Consider the following 16,305-nt stretch of genomic DNA (forward strand, 5'->3'; position numbering starts at 1 on the left):
TCCTGCTTGTAAATGTCACACCTGCCAAAATTAAAAATTCTTGAAAATCCCATGTTGCACTTTTGGAGCAGCGGCGCTGTATCAGCACCAACAAGAGTTGGAGAAGTTGTTAGTGGAGAAGGTTAGTTTGTGGCAAACGTGCAAATGATTGTGGCAGTAATTCATCTGTACAGTTAGAATCAAACTTTGTGAAATCATTATGTTTATTTTTTTTAATAAACAAACAAAGGACAAAGGCTTTAAAGGATTCATTCCGTACCATCATCCAGAAAATACAGGCTTCAGTGTGAAGCGCTGGAACTCACCAGAGGGCAGTCTTGCACTTCCTCAGAGCAGGATGTTTCCTCCGCTGTCGGAGCTCATTTTGTGCTCACGCATCTGATGCCACCTGCTGCAGCTCGAGGGTCGAGGGTCGGTCGGACTCCATCACCGGCTGCTGGCCAGAGGCCAGAGAGGCTCAGGGCAGAGGTGGACACGCACCCCCGCTCACGGTGGAGCCTGCAGGAACAGACAGGAGATTCTATGAGGTCTACACTGGTGGAGTCTGTCAACATATGGTCTGCGTGACATCATACTCCAGCATCCGATCAAGTCATAGCTGCTGCTCGACCTGGTGGTGTCTATAGAACATGATAGGAGCAATAAATGTGTCTGAGCCGCGCTTTGGACAGATAGCGACAGACCTCCTGTTACAGCTGCTGTTAAAATGATGCACAGCCCAAAGTGGAGTCGCATAAAAACTAATACTAGTGTACGTGCAGCTTCATACTAGTCTGATTATTTATTTTATTTATTTAATATTGTAGACATCTAGTTTGTTTTAGCTACAGAATACAATGAAATGAACAGATTTAAATACAGTGACGCAAAAGTTAAACAGGAGTTGAAGCTGCAGAAGAAATCAAAGAGTGAAGAGTGAAGGCGACTGGGTTCATTTACTGTATGTGAATATGGAAAAATAAAATCCCAGACCACAGCGTTCCTCGTTTGTGCAGCACTGGATCACAGCAGCCAAGCGAGGCTCATCCAGTCCGTGTCATCTGTAAAGGACAGACTGATGCATTGTTGCTTCTTGTGACAGCATTAAAATAACTTCATCATTTTCTGGACGCCACCTGGCTCCTGGCAGTAGCAACATGTCTTCTAACCCTAAAACTAGAGCCTGTTTCACCAAACCATAGATCATCAGGAAGGTTTTTAATATCCACCAACATTTCCCAGCATCACGTTGTGATTCATTCCCCGTCGGTGACGTGTGCGCAGAGACAGAGAGTCAGACAGCAGAACAGAGCAACAGACAGACGGCCCGTCCGTGGGGCGGCCCGGTACCAGTGCTCCCAGCGCTCCCAGTGCTCCCAGCCCTCCCAGCGACGGCCGCGTCTCAAGTCTGAGTCCAGCACTCGATGCCGGCGGGCGCTGAGATATGAGGTGGCGGCTCGCTCATAATGTGGTGGTTCCAGCAGCGTTGGGGGGGGGGGGGGGGTGGGTGTGGTGGGGGTGCAGGCCGCTGAGTGATGAGGTGATGGCGCATGCAGGGCCCACTGGCCACCGCCTGAACTGAGCTGAACCGCGGAGCTGCTCACACACAGCCGTGAATGTTTCCTTTCTCCACATTCAGCCTCTTTTTTCCACCCTCAGCTGTCCTCGCACCGCTCTCACTTCATTCCTTCATGTTTGTTTGTGAAGCTGATTTCTTCAGACTGGTTACATGCATGGTTTGCATTTTAGCTTAGCATAAGGTTAAAGAAGAATTATGCATTTAACTTGGATAACTATTAAAATATATAAAACTAGTTGTTACAGCCTTAAAACCTTCGGTGAAAAATTCCCCTCAATTAAATCCTACAAATGCAGTCAGTCGGACTATAAATCTATCAGCTTAATCAATAAAAATGTTATTTCTCTATTTATGTCTCGCTGCTCCTTCCCACGTCAGGGTTTTATATGTTACGGCAGCAGCGCAGCTCCTCTCATCTCAGCGGAAGACGGAAACGTGTTTTAATAACCAGCGTCTGCAAAGATCAGGCGAGAGGAAGACGTGTTTTTCCTGCTGCCTCGCTCCGAGGTCAGGCCTCTGTAGGCTGCTATACAGACACACACACAGACGCACACACACAGACACACACACAGACGCACACACACACAGACACACAGATGCACACACAGACGCACACACAGACACACACACACAGACACACACACACTTCTTGCTTGAGAACACGCAAGAAGAGTTAAAAATTTAAAAAGAAACGCAGACTCACCAGACGTATTAGCTCCACACACACACACACACACACACACACACACACACACACACACACACACACACACACACACACACACACACACACACACAGTCGCTCGCTGCCACGTCGCTGATGTAATTAGTGATTTTAAAGCTCTGCACTTCATATTACAAGTCATAAACAGACATTCAATACTGGGCTTTGAGAGAGCTGTTTATTCTGGGCTTTTATAGTCCACGCAGGACCCTTCTGTGTTTATTCTCTGAGAACAATAATGCCACTATGCTCCCGGGCTGGAATGCGACTCATTTGTCCAATTAAACACAGAAAATAAATAGAAAAATTGAGCTGACTCGTTCTCTGCCTCATTCCGCTCAGAAAAACACGTTAACGGCGGCGCTCTGCTGGGGATTTACAAGGTGCCGTTGGCGGCGGTGCCTTATTATCTTAATACATCACAACACAAATGGGAAGAAGTGGAAAGTCCTGCAAGAGCTGCAGTCGGTTAGTCAACTCATGTTTAAGTTTCAGAATTGTGAACAAAACCCAGCGCGAGCGTTTTAATGCGACGCGAAGTCGGTGCGTGGTCACCGTTAGCGCTGTGATTTACGGGCAGGACGCCGTCCACCATCCTCCTGACAGACGCGCAATTTCCTGTGTGAGAACACACTAACTTCATCCAAACGCCAGAGGAAGCCAAGGACAGAAAGTATTTGTCCATGAATAATGGTCCGACCGCTGGCAGAGAGCTGAAGAGACAGACTGTCACTGCTCGAACGGCTTCAGCTCATATTTTCCAATGGAACACTATTTACATTTATGGAATCTCGTGTGCAAATCCATAAACACCGACGGCGGAGCCGAGCGGCAGAGGGGACTTACTTTATGTAATTCCACTAACCTGGAGGTGCACATCATAAATATTCCACAGCCATCAGAACACAGGTCAGTGTTACATCTGAAACCGAGTCAAGCGCTGATGTTACCATAAATCATCAGAACAGTGGAATCACGGCAGAACGTGATGAAAATACCTGCAGCTTAAAAGTCAGTCTTAAAATTCAGATCTGTTATTTTGAAAGCCGAAAAAACAACCACATGCAGCAAATCTACATTTCAGATACGTGATCACAAGTTCACAATGTTATAAACACACACACACACACACACACACACACACACACACACACACACACACACACACACACACACACACACACACACACACACACACACAGTGTTTAGTTGAGCCGAAACCCAAACACAACCCATAATGGAGGTCCAGTCACGCTGCTGACCCAAACATCCCCCAGGGCCTCAGGACAGATGTGACCAGCAGTCCATCCCTGCAGCCACGGCCACGGCTGTGTGTGTTCAGCCTAGCATTGGATCAAGGTGTCTAAACCACTGTGGACTACTGAGGAAACACGGATTAATCAAACAAAGTGAGAAAGAATGCCTGTGAAGTCTGACGGAGATGAAGCTCTACATCTGGATGAGGAATGAATGACACCCAAAGGCTAAAAGGGCAATGAGTGTTTGAAGCCTTCTGCGTGGACATGGGTGTTAACCTGCAGCAGGAAGAGCTGCTGACGACGCACACACGCACGCACGCACGCATGCACGCACGCACGCACACTTTGTCTGGGCAACGTTCAACTCAAGCGTTAGCATATAAGAAAGATCATCTTAATGCTAAGTCATTAAACAGGAAGCGTACGTTAAAAGGTTTTAGGGCCTTTCTTTAGTGTCATCATCACACACGGCATTCACATCAGTCGTCGGTCACATAAAAACAGACTGAGGGTGAAAAATTGGTCTAAAACAGGCAGAAGGTAGAAACAGGTGGTGCTAAAAATGCAGAGGATGCTGGAAGCTCAGACTGGGAGCACTGGGAGACCAGGAAACACCAGGAAAAAGCATGCAGGTGGAACATCAGTAGATAAATGTCACAAGGGCAAGAAAAGCAACAGCAACAGCAACAGCGAGTGAACATTTGAGCAGCGGGTTCAGCAAAAGTGTTGTGCTTCCTCCAAACAAGCAGAGCTGAGGCTGAGTTTGTCAGAGGAGCAGTGTCTTAGTGAGAATCGCCTCCAGGGACCAGCAGCAAACACATGGTGGAGGTAACGTGGGGGGGGGTTCAGCCCCTTCACCCGCCGCCAGGAGACCACCCAGAAAGAATAATGAGCTGTCAGTCATTTCACTGAAGCCAGAAACATGCAGGATTCTGTTTCTTGGTCAACGATTGCTGCGTGTTTCTCTTAAACAGATTCTGATATCTTGCTGTGAAGAAACATTGAATTAAGGCCTGACTCCGTTCACTCACGTTCTCTGAACCCACACACATTAGCGCAGTCTTGCTTGAGCAGGAATTACACTTAAAACAAGCTACAGGACACACACACACACACACACACACACACACACAGGGTCAGCGAGGCCTCAGGTGGACTGTGTCTCCAGTGAATGCAGTGACTCTCAGGGGCAAGTTGTCTGTCAGCGTGGAGGCCTGAGCTCCGGCCTCATCTTAATCCCTCTGTCAATGTCTGGACCTGCTGCCAATAACACACACACACACACACACACACACACACACACACACACACACACCGGCCTCCAGCCAATCAATCGACCCACCCGCTCCCTGAGCCTCAGTCCAAACAGAACCCGCAGCCTCTTTTCCGACATGTGACTGAAGTTTGCGCTGCCGGTGGAGAAGTCGATGCAAATCCTTTGATGTAATGAGCGATGTGCGATTACACGCTGGGCCACTCGTGACTGAGCTGTGACAGGTTTCTGGACATCTCCATCCCGAGGACGAGGATGTTGAACCGCTCCTCTGCTCGTCCAGACAGTCTGGCTGGAGACGCGTTAACGCTGAGCGGGATGCGGTCATTAATGTTGATGTGTTGCGTTCGCGGCCGTGCTCTGACTCGTCCTATGAGCTCCGCCCGCATGCGTGGAGATGCACGCTCGCACTAATCTCTCCACCCTCATCTAAAAACACCTCTGACTCGAGCAGCGCCTGAGACTCCGGGGGGTCGGAGCGCTCCAGCTCCTTTGCAGGGACTTCACCTCCAGTCAGACGCAGATGAAAGCCCCTGCAGGAAAAGCCGCTGACTGCTTCCTATTAGCGTTTAATTAGGTTAAAAGCCCGCTCTGCACCTCTCGCAGCCCAGTAACTCAATTGAAGCCGTCTATTCTTTCATGCGTGGGAGCTGGTGTTCCTACAGGCCATGGAATCAGACTGTGGCACGGCTGCTGTGGCCCTGGCAGCCGCCTGCGGCCATAGCTGATGTCGAACTCATGCCAATAACTCAATAAAACTATTACTCAGACCTCCTTCTATCCACAAACCGCCCTCTTGCTTTGTCTCTGGTGTCGCTTGCTTTTGTTTTCTTTTCATACCTGCTCATCTCCCATGGATCTCTGCTCCGACTGTGTCCTCGCTGTTGCAGGGTTCGGGTTTTAGCCCACGGCCAGAGCGTTCGGCCTCACTGCTGCCAAAACAAGCAGGTAGGACTCTTTAATGTCTCTGAGCGCCTCTGAGCGACGAGGGAGCAGGCGGCCGAGAAACCCAGAAACCGCTTTGTGCTTATGAAGAGCGACGTTCACTTCATCGGCCGCAGACATCTTTAGCTAAAAGGCCTAAAACAGGGGAGACGAGGAGATAAAATGAGACTGACCGAGGGGATTCTGCCTCGACTCAGATTATCAGCATGCAGTCATTGTTCACTGTTTTGTGTTAAATATGACGCGTTAGTTTGACTCCTTTCCCACCTTCTCTCTTTTCACTACATCCTGTCTTTTTCACCACCTCCGCTCCTTTTTCAGCACCGCGTCTCTCGGCCTTTACAATTTATGCCCCTCTCATCTGCTCCTTCCTCCCCATCTCTCCTCCGCACTGACAGATCTTTACTTAGCGCCTTCATAAATTGAAGATAAGCTTTTTAGCACTAAATAAACCCGGCCGGCCTTTTCTCCAGAGGCCGCCGCTGCGGTAATGATCGGATGTTGGGGGGATAGAAAAACAGACGAACACTCCCCTCGACCGCCCGCCACAGAAAGACGGGGCTTTTCACCTGCAGACGTGAACTGGGCTGCAGAATTATGACTTGTTTAATTATTCAGCATGGGTTAATTATGCTCTGACACACACACAGTGAAACAGAGGCATTAACGTAAAGTCACGAGGCTGTGGAGGTGATAAATCTTCCCCTGTCGAGTCGGTTACGCCGCCTTGGCAGCACATTATATTTCATTTCCCCATATTACTATATCAAAAAATATACATATACTGCATGAAGTTGTATAAATCCTTCATTCATCACGCTACTGTTAAAGTCTGTGTTGATTCAAGGCCTCGGTATTTCATCCATGGGCTTTGGTGAAAAAGGCAGAGATGACGATAGAACTGCTGCGATGAGGGTTATGTTTAGCCTCAGATAAATCAGTGCCTTGGAAATGAAGCAATATGAGATGAGGCTGCGCGGTCCTGGCGGCGCTGAGAAGCCTAAGGACCACTATGCGCCGGTGGCGTCGTGGGCAGAGAGCCACGGAGCAGCAGGGCGCCTCGGCGCCCGCTTCCCTCAACCCGCACGGCCTGAGACGGAGCCCGAGTCCGAACTGCCACGCTTCCTGCTCATCTCAGCAGACGGCACCACAGTATCGGTTCACGCGCGCATCTGCTGGAGACGTCCAGTCCCAATGAGAGGCACTAAGTCACGCCGGGGACGCGAGCGGTGAGTTACGAGGCTTTGAGCCGCGCTGGGGTTAAGTGTGTCATTCCCGACCAGCTGACACTCGACCTGAGGACTGCGCAGACAGCTTGATGCGCCGGCGGCACAATTTACAGCCGTGATCATCGTCTTCATTACTGTCCCTCTGATCTCCTCCTTCCTGAACGTTCCACATCACCTCCAGGCTGTGCTTCTGCTCCACCATCATCGTTGGCATCCGACGGGCTTTGCTGTGAGCGGTAACATGCTCGCGTGTTGCCTGTAAAGCTGCTTCTCATTCTGCCTCCACTCCAGACACAAACCGCCTTCGGTCACGCTCGCTAGCTGAGCTTCAGCCATTTGCTGCAGCGGCACATTTTCCGTGTGGGCCGACGCGCTGTCAGAACGTCCAACTTTCCACCAGGCCTCCTACGACGTATTGATCTCATCACCAAGTAAATAAACTGTGATGGATGAGACTGTGGTCGCGGATCCTCTAATTTGTGTGAAACTGGCAGCGACAGACACAACTTCAGCCTTCTTGAATATGTAGGAAAGTCATGAAGCTTAGATTAATTGGACCGAAGTGACAAATAGTGTTTCCATTAAGCGGTGTGAGTCAGGGATGCTCTGCAGCAGAGGGAGCAGTAGCTCAAACTCAGGGGCTACTTTGAAGCTGAAGCTGTCAGACAGGTGACAATTCTACTGTGTTTATTATTATAATTCTAATCTTATGGTGATCATAATATAATTAAATAAAGCAGTAAATGTCTCACAATGATGGCAAGCAGTCGATAGGACAAAGAATTTGGAAGAAGAAAGTTGATCTGACAGACTGAGACGTCTCTGTCCATCGACTCTCTACATCGTAGTCTCTTTTTGTGCTTTGGAAGAGCAGAGATGCTAATCGATGAGCTAGTTCCCAGGAGTCCACAGTTAGTGACAGAAAAAGACAGAGAGGAAGGAGAGGTTCATCAACTTGTCAGGTTCTCGAGGCAGTTTGATAGAGACAATGAAACTGTAGAGTCATTTATTGACAAGATTAACACACAGTTGATAGGAAGGTTTCCACGGCAGGGTTGCAATTCAGACGTGATGCTTCCTGGTGGAGGGGGCACGAGCAGGGTCAGTGCCATTCCCCAAATTCCACATGGCCGTTTTATCTCGCACTGAGGGACAGGAAGGTTGGCCGATCTGCTAGAACACAACGAGGAGGCGCGATGGGGTCCCTGGGACAGCTGTGGCCTGCTCTCAAATCCACACCAGCCGCTGCCCGCGCGGCAGATCCCAGCCGGTCATTCGATAGCAGTGTGAAAACCAGGCCATTCGCTTTAAGATACCGACAAAGTCATTCGCTGGTACTTGTCGAACGGAGGCTCTAATTTGGGAAGTAAGAAGCGGAACTGGATGCAGGTGAAGCTGTGACGTCTCAGACGCACACAGGCGATGGCTCCGTCTGCTTGTCCTTCCTCCAGTCCTTCTTAGAAGCCAGAGATGCTCAGATGTCCCCGTGTGTTTCTTCACCACTGATGAACTGGTCCCAGGTCCTCCAGAGACACCGCTCCCAGTCCTCCTGCCACTCAGACACCCACTTGTGTTCATGAGTAGGAGAGAGTGCAAACACACAACAGAGGAGACTGATGCCACAGCGTGTGAATATGGAGGCCGCCTCGTGAATCTGAGGTGAGTTTATGTTTGATATTAGAAGTTCCCTTGTTTACTGGGAGCGTCCAAATGCAGGCCTCCAGACTGTTGGATGTTCAGGTAGGAGGTCAAGAACAGTTTACACAGGTTTCCTCCGTGTCCGTGTTGGTGTGATGGGACATAATCCGCTCACATTTCACACACATGCGTGAAACCAGGACTGGTCCTGGTTAAATTTACCCCGGACGTTGAGGGAGCGGCTGAAGCTGAGGCCGTCACTCTAATCCTGCCCTTCTCTCCGAGCTCGTCTTCGTTTCCTTACTCACTCCCTCCACTTGTCCGATCATTCGTCTCCTCCTCTCCGTCTCCTGACATAGTGATGTCTCCTCACTCCTCACATGCTATTTGCGTGTGCTTCCGCGTAGCATGAGAGCTCTGCACATTTTTAGCCCAATGTTTCTCCATAAGTGTGATATTAACGTTCTCCTAATTCCCAGCATCACATGAATGCTTCCCAGATTTTCTATTGTATTAACCCGTGCTGGTGACGTCCTGTGCGACGCTGACAGCTCGTCTTCATCGCTGGTTTCAGCAACAGCGGTGGTTCCTGTGCCAAGAAAACACCAAGCATGCTGGGAGATGTCAGTGGCCTGTCACTCAGCCTGTCTGCTCTGTGACCCGCGTCCAGAACCCCCAGCGGGTCGCCAACCCTGAAACCTCTGCAATTAGCGAGTGTGAACACACTGCACGGGTGTGTGTCGTTTAACGTGTAACACACACACATCACGCATGAAGTCCACAATGAAGTTCTAAGCCACACACACCTGCTAGCGCAGCGAGCGCTAACAGCCAGATCACAGAGTCCCTTTGTCAAACGGGGAAATTAGCGCTGGCTCCCGCTCGTTAGAGATCCATTGTAGCATTAGCACATTGTCATGGCCACTGAGGCGCTTGGCTTTAGCGCCGCGGCACTTCGGCGGCAGCACGGCCTCCTCAGGGGGGGCACATTCACACATCAGGTAGTTTAGGCATTTCCAAATTATAAAGCCTACATTAAGGAAAAAACACTTTTACTGTCCTTAAACCGAAGCGATCGTGTGTAGAAGGACACACTAGTCATGGTGTACACACACAGACAGTGTACAGCAGAAACCCTGCTGCTCCATGTGACCGTGTCACGTCCTCCTTCGTGCACACTGTGAACTTTAATCCTCCTGAGAGCATCTTAATAGGTCTAGCGCTAGGAAATGACCCGTAAGCTGAGCCGAACCGTGTTCCACTGCACTTTTTCTAATGTACTACTTGTTTAAATTGTGTATTTGTACCCACAGGTTTTGTGTTAGCAATATAAAACCAGTAAAACAAGGTCAAAAGCCTCAGGCTGAGAACGTGATTCTAACGGGTTTTGTATATATGCACACGTGCAAAGCTGTTGAGTGTAACGTTCAGCAGAAGTTTCAAGGTCACAGACACACACACACACACACACACACACACACACACACACACACACACACACACACACACACACACACACACACACACACACACACACACACACACACACACACACACACACACACAGGATCGTAATAGCAGTGCTGACAGACGTGTGCTGCCAGCTGAGCTAGAAGCCGTAGTGACAGTTGAAAGCTCTCTAAAGTCTGTCCGGACACTTTTAAACATCAGCGAACTTTAAGCAGCAAAGAGAAAGACATCTGTAAACAAGAGCCAGAGCCGACGAGGGATTACTGCAAATGTCAATAACTGGCGGTCGGGCGAGTGACCTGTTTATTAAATATGAATTACCTTATACATGATTAAACTAAAAACACAGAACACATTAGAATCCTCCTCAGTCTCACACAGAAAATACAGTATAAAACACGTTTAGTCTGAACACACAAACAATTCTTTGTCACGTTAGCATGAGGTATTAAAGGTTGATCTGTAGTGACATAACACTGTAAATAATTATTAATTATTTTGTAAAAAAAATATAGAATATTTTTAATAATAATAAATATTACAAATAAATAAATATACAAATAGGTATACAAAAAAATGTGTATCTATAATTCTTTGAATTTTAGGCAAAATTAAAATTTAATTGCTAAAAAAGTCTTTTAAAAAGAAATTTTAAGTATACACTGATTTAATTTGATTTTATACATTTTCATTAATTTAAATAACCCCTAAATTAACTTTAGGTTTAGGTTTCAGTAAGTAGAAATTAAGCTATATTAAAATCCCATGTGTTTATGTTGAAAGTAAATTCTGTGGAACCTCAGTCCTTCATTTCATTAAAAAATGAATTAACTTCAAAAATATATTTTTTAAAAGACACACATAACTATAAAACCAAGAAAAACACAGAAATCTAAGAAAATGGCTTTGAGAATGTGTATGTACAGCATGTGTTCAGAACAAACTGGTGCGTTTGAGGAATCCGCTGGCTCGTACCTCAGAAGACCAACGTTCGGTTTGTCACGGTCACGCGCCAAATTCCAGCCAGCATCCAGCACCTGGCTGTTGACAGCCATTGCTCTCTTGTCAATTTAATTGGTGCGCGCACACTCACACACACAGATCAAAGTCTTTGGCAGTGGTGAACAACGCTATAAATACTTAGGGACACGGGCTTTGTGTGTGTGGTGTATTGGGTACATGCTGCATGTAAATGTGTGTACACCTCCAGGCGTTTGAGGCATATTGACACAAATAAATATGCGAGTGGAAAAGTGCAGTGTGAAGCTGACAGGTTTCACCACCTCGCTCTCAGCTCCACTTGCTCCTCTGCAGAATCCAGTTCCTGTAATTCTGTCACCTCAATGACGGCAGGAAGCAGCAAATCTTCCCTGACGTCACAGCGATTTCTATCTAAAAAGAGCAAGTTCAGAAAAAAATGCCTGACTTGTGATGGTGTAATATAGAGTTTGTAACACAAACAAAGGACACACACTCGTCATCTAAGGACCGACACAGTGAGGGAGTAAAACATTTTGCCCAAAACATTGTGATATCATTTATCTGCTTCTGCAATTAAGTGCAAAAAGTGAACATCTTTTAGCAGTGGGACCCAAAAAGAACGAATGTGACCAAGAGAAAAAAGAAGCAGGATAAACAGAGTTCGAGCCCATCTTGTCGATCCCTTCGCGGAAAGACTTGGCTTTTCTGATCCTGCAGCAGCTGGAGAAACACGAGGTCACTGGGGATCAGGCTTTCCCTCCAAACAGCTGGTCAAACAACCCAGCCCGGCCAGACGCACACACACAGACACACACAGAGACACACACAGAGAGAGACACACACACACACACACACACACACACACACACACACACACACACACACACACACACACACACACACAGAGACACACACACACAGAGACACACACACACACACACACAGAGACACACACACACACACACACACATACACACACACACACACATACACACACACACACAGAGACACACACACACACACACACAGAGACACACACACACACACACAGAGACACACACACACACACACACACACACACACACACACACACACACACACAGTGTATCCTCGTGACACTGTGTGAATGTAGAGTGCATGCACAGAAAAACACGTCACTGCTACACAAAAATAATAAAATGATACAAAATGATAAATGGGCTTTCGACGTGTTCGCATCTCATTAATGTTTTCTACTCAGGTGCTGAAAGAAAAAACAGAGTCACACATTTTTAGGGATTTACTGACGATGCCAGGTGCTGATTTATGGTGCGATGAAGCACAAAGATCAGAAGGAAAGTGGTCAGGAGTCGGTTTGGAGCGGCCCGTGTTTTGTCACCTGTAGATTTCGTTTTCATTTGTTCACTCATTCATGTTCAGCGGACATATTTGCTGCGTTTCCAACCTACCGTTTCCAGGCAGAATCATCAACATTAACAACATTGTTCACAGCTTATCAGAACATTTACGTCGCACCATGAGATGTCTGCGCCCACGGGCATCACCAAGACAAATAGAGGCTAAATGCCAGGGGGGGGGGGGGCTCGGCCTCCACACCCAGACTAAATTTAGGGGCGACACAGACGAGTCGACAGACAAAGGTCACAGGTGAGTGTGGCTCCGTATCCTGTCTCTGCTCTGTTTCTCTCTATTCGATCAACAAAGTGAAACGCTGCCACACAGAGATGCCGCGCACAGTATGTGCGACGTCAACTTTCCTCCATTTCTCCTCCTCCGGTGGATTAAAGTGCAAGGCCTTTCTGTTGCCCGCCACTATTTTTTACACCACTAGGAGCCGCCAAAGGCAAAACATGTTAATTACAATGGGGCGATAATCAAAGTGGGATACAGGCCTTCACCAACAACACAATGGGGCAGTTTAAAAAGCCTTAAAACCTCAACTCCACTGACTGGCAGGTCAATTTATAGCAATGCTTCCATCAGCTCTTCACCACTGATTCACTGAGTAACACTATCCCTGCAGCTGACACACACACTTCAAGGCCTCTGGACTGATTCGACGCAATCCACACATTTCCAGCAAGTGTAAAAACCTAGAATTTGAAATAAATAATGATACTATGCTCTCAGATGTACAAAGATGAACCAGGCTACATTTAACATGAAACATTATGAAAGAGCACAATCTGGAGACAGGATTATGTTCATCTTTGTGTTCATGGTTGTTGCATTAATAACATACTAGTTACAACACAGGTACTGGACCGAACAAGCTGTGGTACCAGAACCTCTTCTGCAGTTACAGCCGGGCGTGGAGGCGATTAGTCATCGACTGCAGGAAGCAGCAACAGGCTTCGGGAGGTTTTCTCCCCTCGTGCACTCATCAAGCTTTCACCAAGTTTAAATGATTTACATCTTCATCAACACTGTTTTCTGTCAGTCTGTGAGTGTAAAGTGACACCAGCGACATCGTGTCATGCTTCCTGGAGGCAAAGGTCAAATGGTTTTAGACCCAAAGACCTGGGCTTCGTTTTCCCAACCACCCAAACTCCAGCAAAAACCCCATTTACAGTGAAAACACGTATGCTAATTTGACTCTACGTGTTGTTTCTCTGTATCTCACCAAAGCTTGTAAATTTGTTCTGACACGAAATGTTGTCACTCATCTTGTGTTTTGAAATCGTGATGCAGGCAGAGGAGGAACTGTGCAATTAGCACAGGCAGTGATATCCCACAGGGGAGGAAGAAAAGTGCAGAACTAACAGATGTTATTAGAAGAAAAAACATCTAAATGGGTTTCTGTCATGATAAGGAGTATTTTTATTAAAAACACCTTCACTAAGAAATTTATTTATTTCTGATCGACTGTTTTAAAATCTTATTGTGAAACCACCTTAAATGTTATTTCATATAAAGTTTAAAGTTTCTCTCTTAACAAGTGGATATATTTATAGTATTGTTCAGTTCAGAATTTATGACAGAGCAGGCTACAACTACGTGTGTAGGGTAGAAGTAGTAGGTGTAGCAGCAGTGAAATGATTTTTAAGCTTATCCATGGTTTTGTCCGGCGTCTCCGCGGCTGACGGGTCACTGCTGCTCTCCACATGTGCTGCTGAGGGAACGTTTCAGCTCCGTAGACTCGACCTGAGGATTGACACAGACCCTGACAGGAACCTTGCTCCCCCCCGGACTGAGGTCCATTCATGCATTCACTGAGTACTGCATCGCTTTCATTACAGTATGTTCATTTTCCATTGTCCCATCAGAAGAATCCATCCCACAAAATGTCCAATCTCCAGGAAAATAGGCCTCAGTGTTGATTGTCTAGAATTTTGGGTACCATTTATAGAATAATTAGAATAGAATAATTACAGAAAGAGACTAGAGTAGTTAAAGTGTGCTTTAAAAAGGAAAAAGTAATGCAAATACAGCCGGCACATGCAGCTGTATAAAGATAAAGTTTTTAATATTGTGTAAAGGCCTTCCTTCAGTGACTTTTCACAAATTAGAACTCGCTGATCACTTCATTGGGCAGCTCAACCGGCCGTTTCAACCCAATACAACAAGTTTGAATTGAATTGTTGGAAAATCGTAGCAGATGTTGCCAGATGATGTTTCCCAGCCCCGGTCTCTACTGCTTCGCTCCCGGTGTCTCATCCACAAAAGCCAGGGGCTCTATTTACTACATGTAGACACGTGAAGGTCAGATGCGTAAAGTGCTGCTGATGACTTTGCCAAATGTCCGCCCTCGCTCTGCTCGCGTTGCTGCCAAACGTCTGCGAGGAGCAAATGTCACTCTTTTACCGTACGGAGAGTCCACGTGTGCGCGGTGAGCGTTCAGAGCGACTCTGGGAGCTGACAAACAGCGCTCTGTGCTGACATTTCAGGAGTGATAATAAAAGCAGGAAGGCGACAGGGTTGAACGGCATCGTGTTGGGCTCTCTGTGAGACGGAACTGGGACGGAGGCTTGAAGTGAAGCTGGGCCGGGCCGTAAAGGGACGTCTGAGGCCCCCGAGTCGTGTTCGCTGAATAATTCACGTTGAAAAGTTTTTTCCTCCTTAATTTTCGGTCTGGCAGCTCTTTTCCCCTTCCAATAATTTAGGGCTTGTTCCTTGGGAGGAGCGGGCACTGGGTATGAATCACCCACCAGCCACAAAGTCGTGTTCAGGAGCATAAATGTCAAGCGTCAGCGGCCCCCTGCTGTGTGTGTAAATAGCACAGTACAGCGCTCTCATGGAAACAGCTCACCTGATAGCTGCTTACGATTCAAAATGGACGCAAAGGTCCACACAAAAGGCAGCCACTCATCACTGAGTGTGAACGTGGTATCACATTATAATAGATGGGTAAAGGCTGCCGGCGAGCGCCACCTGCTTCCACGCTTGTAAAAGTTATGAGAGTCCACAGTTCATCCCCAACTGGTGCAAAAGGTGTGTGGTCCGTCCGACCTCCGCGGGCGAGGGGTCAAAGGTGAACGGCGTAAAGAGTGGACACGTCGCACTTTGCCCTTGGGTCAACGAGCCTGAAGGACAGACTGCAGGAGGACCCGGAGGACCAAGCAGTCATTAATAGCAACACAGCTTCACTTTTCACTCCTTTAAATGCCAAAACCGAGGTTTTATGGAAATGGCCTCAGAACCAAATCTACCTGCGCGGCTGCATGCGTGGAGGAAGCTGCAGTTCCTGAGGGAACCCTGTGAAGTCACCGCGAGCAGAGCGGAGCAGCTCACCACCTCTTTTTCCATCCCTCGCATTGTCTGTGACATGAGACACAGGGATTTTATCACGTGTGAATAAAGATGACGGAGGAGTGAAGCTCCATGCGTTAGCAGCCAGCGGTGCACGAGCTCATGGACTGGACGGCATTCATACAGTATGAATCTGAGCAGGTGATGGCTTTAACATCTGAGGCCCAGCTTTGCTTTCTACAGTCGTGGCTTGGTCAGCAGGACGCCTGAAACAGATATCGCAGAGCACAGTGGTCTGAGGTGGGCCTCTTCATTTAGTGAATTGGATCTCATCCTCACGGCTGCTAATGTAAGCTAAAGCTAAAGCTAAAGCTAAAGCTCTACTTGTTGGAGGTGGAAGTGCAGAATGTGAGTCCCTGGCGCCAACATCGATCCGAGGGGCTCGGCTCCTGCCCGTTTTCATCAGCCCGGCAGCGCCGCGCTAAGTGGTGCCGTCCACCGCCACTCGGCCCGTCTGCAATGTCACAGCATTGGCCACA

General features: G+C 47.7%; 1 long non-coding RNA gene across 4 annotated transcripts in view; it reads right to left on the reverse strand.

Moving 5' to 3' along the window:
* Positions 1–16,305, reverse strand: part of LOC114847262 (uncharacterized) — a 48,563-nt gene that overhangs the window by 5,977 nt on the left and 26,281 nt on the right. Inside the window, exons 2-3 of one of the 4 annotated variants that reach the window (XR_008693499.1) lie at positions 973–1,040; positions 306–498 (exon numbers count right to left, since the gene is read on the reverse strand). This is a non-coding gene — a long non-coding RNA (uncharacterized LOC114847262). Of the gene's footprint in view, positions 1–305; positions 499–972; positions 1,041–5,654; positions 5,895–11,379; positions 11,489–16,305 lie in introns of all 4 variants that reach the window. The other 3 variants (XR_008693500.1, XR_008693501.1, XR_003784173.3) reach the window with 3 other exon arrangements.

This window comes from Betta splendens, chromosome 21, assembly GCF_900634795.4.
Source record: "Betta splendens chromosome 21, fBetSpl5.4, whole genome shotgun sequence".
In the NCBI taxonomy this organism is placed as follows: domain Eukaryota; kingdom Metazoa; phylum Chordata; class Actinopteri; order Anabantiformes; family Osphronemidae; genus Betta; species Betta splendens.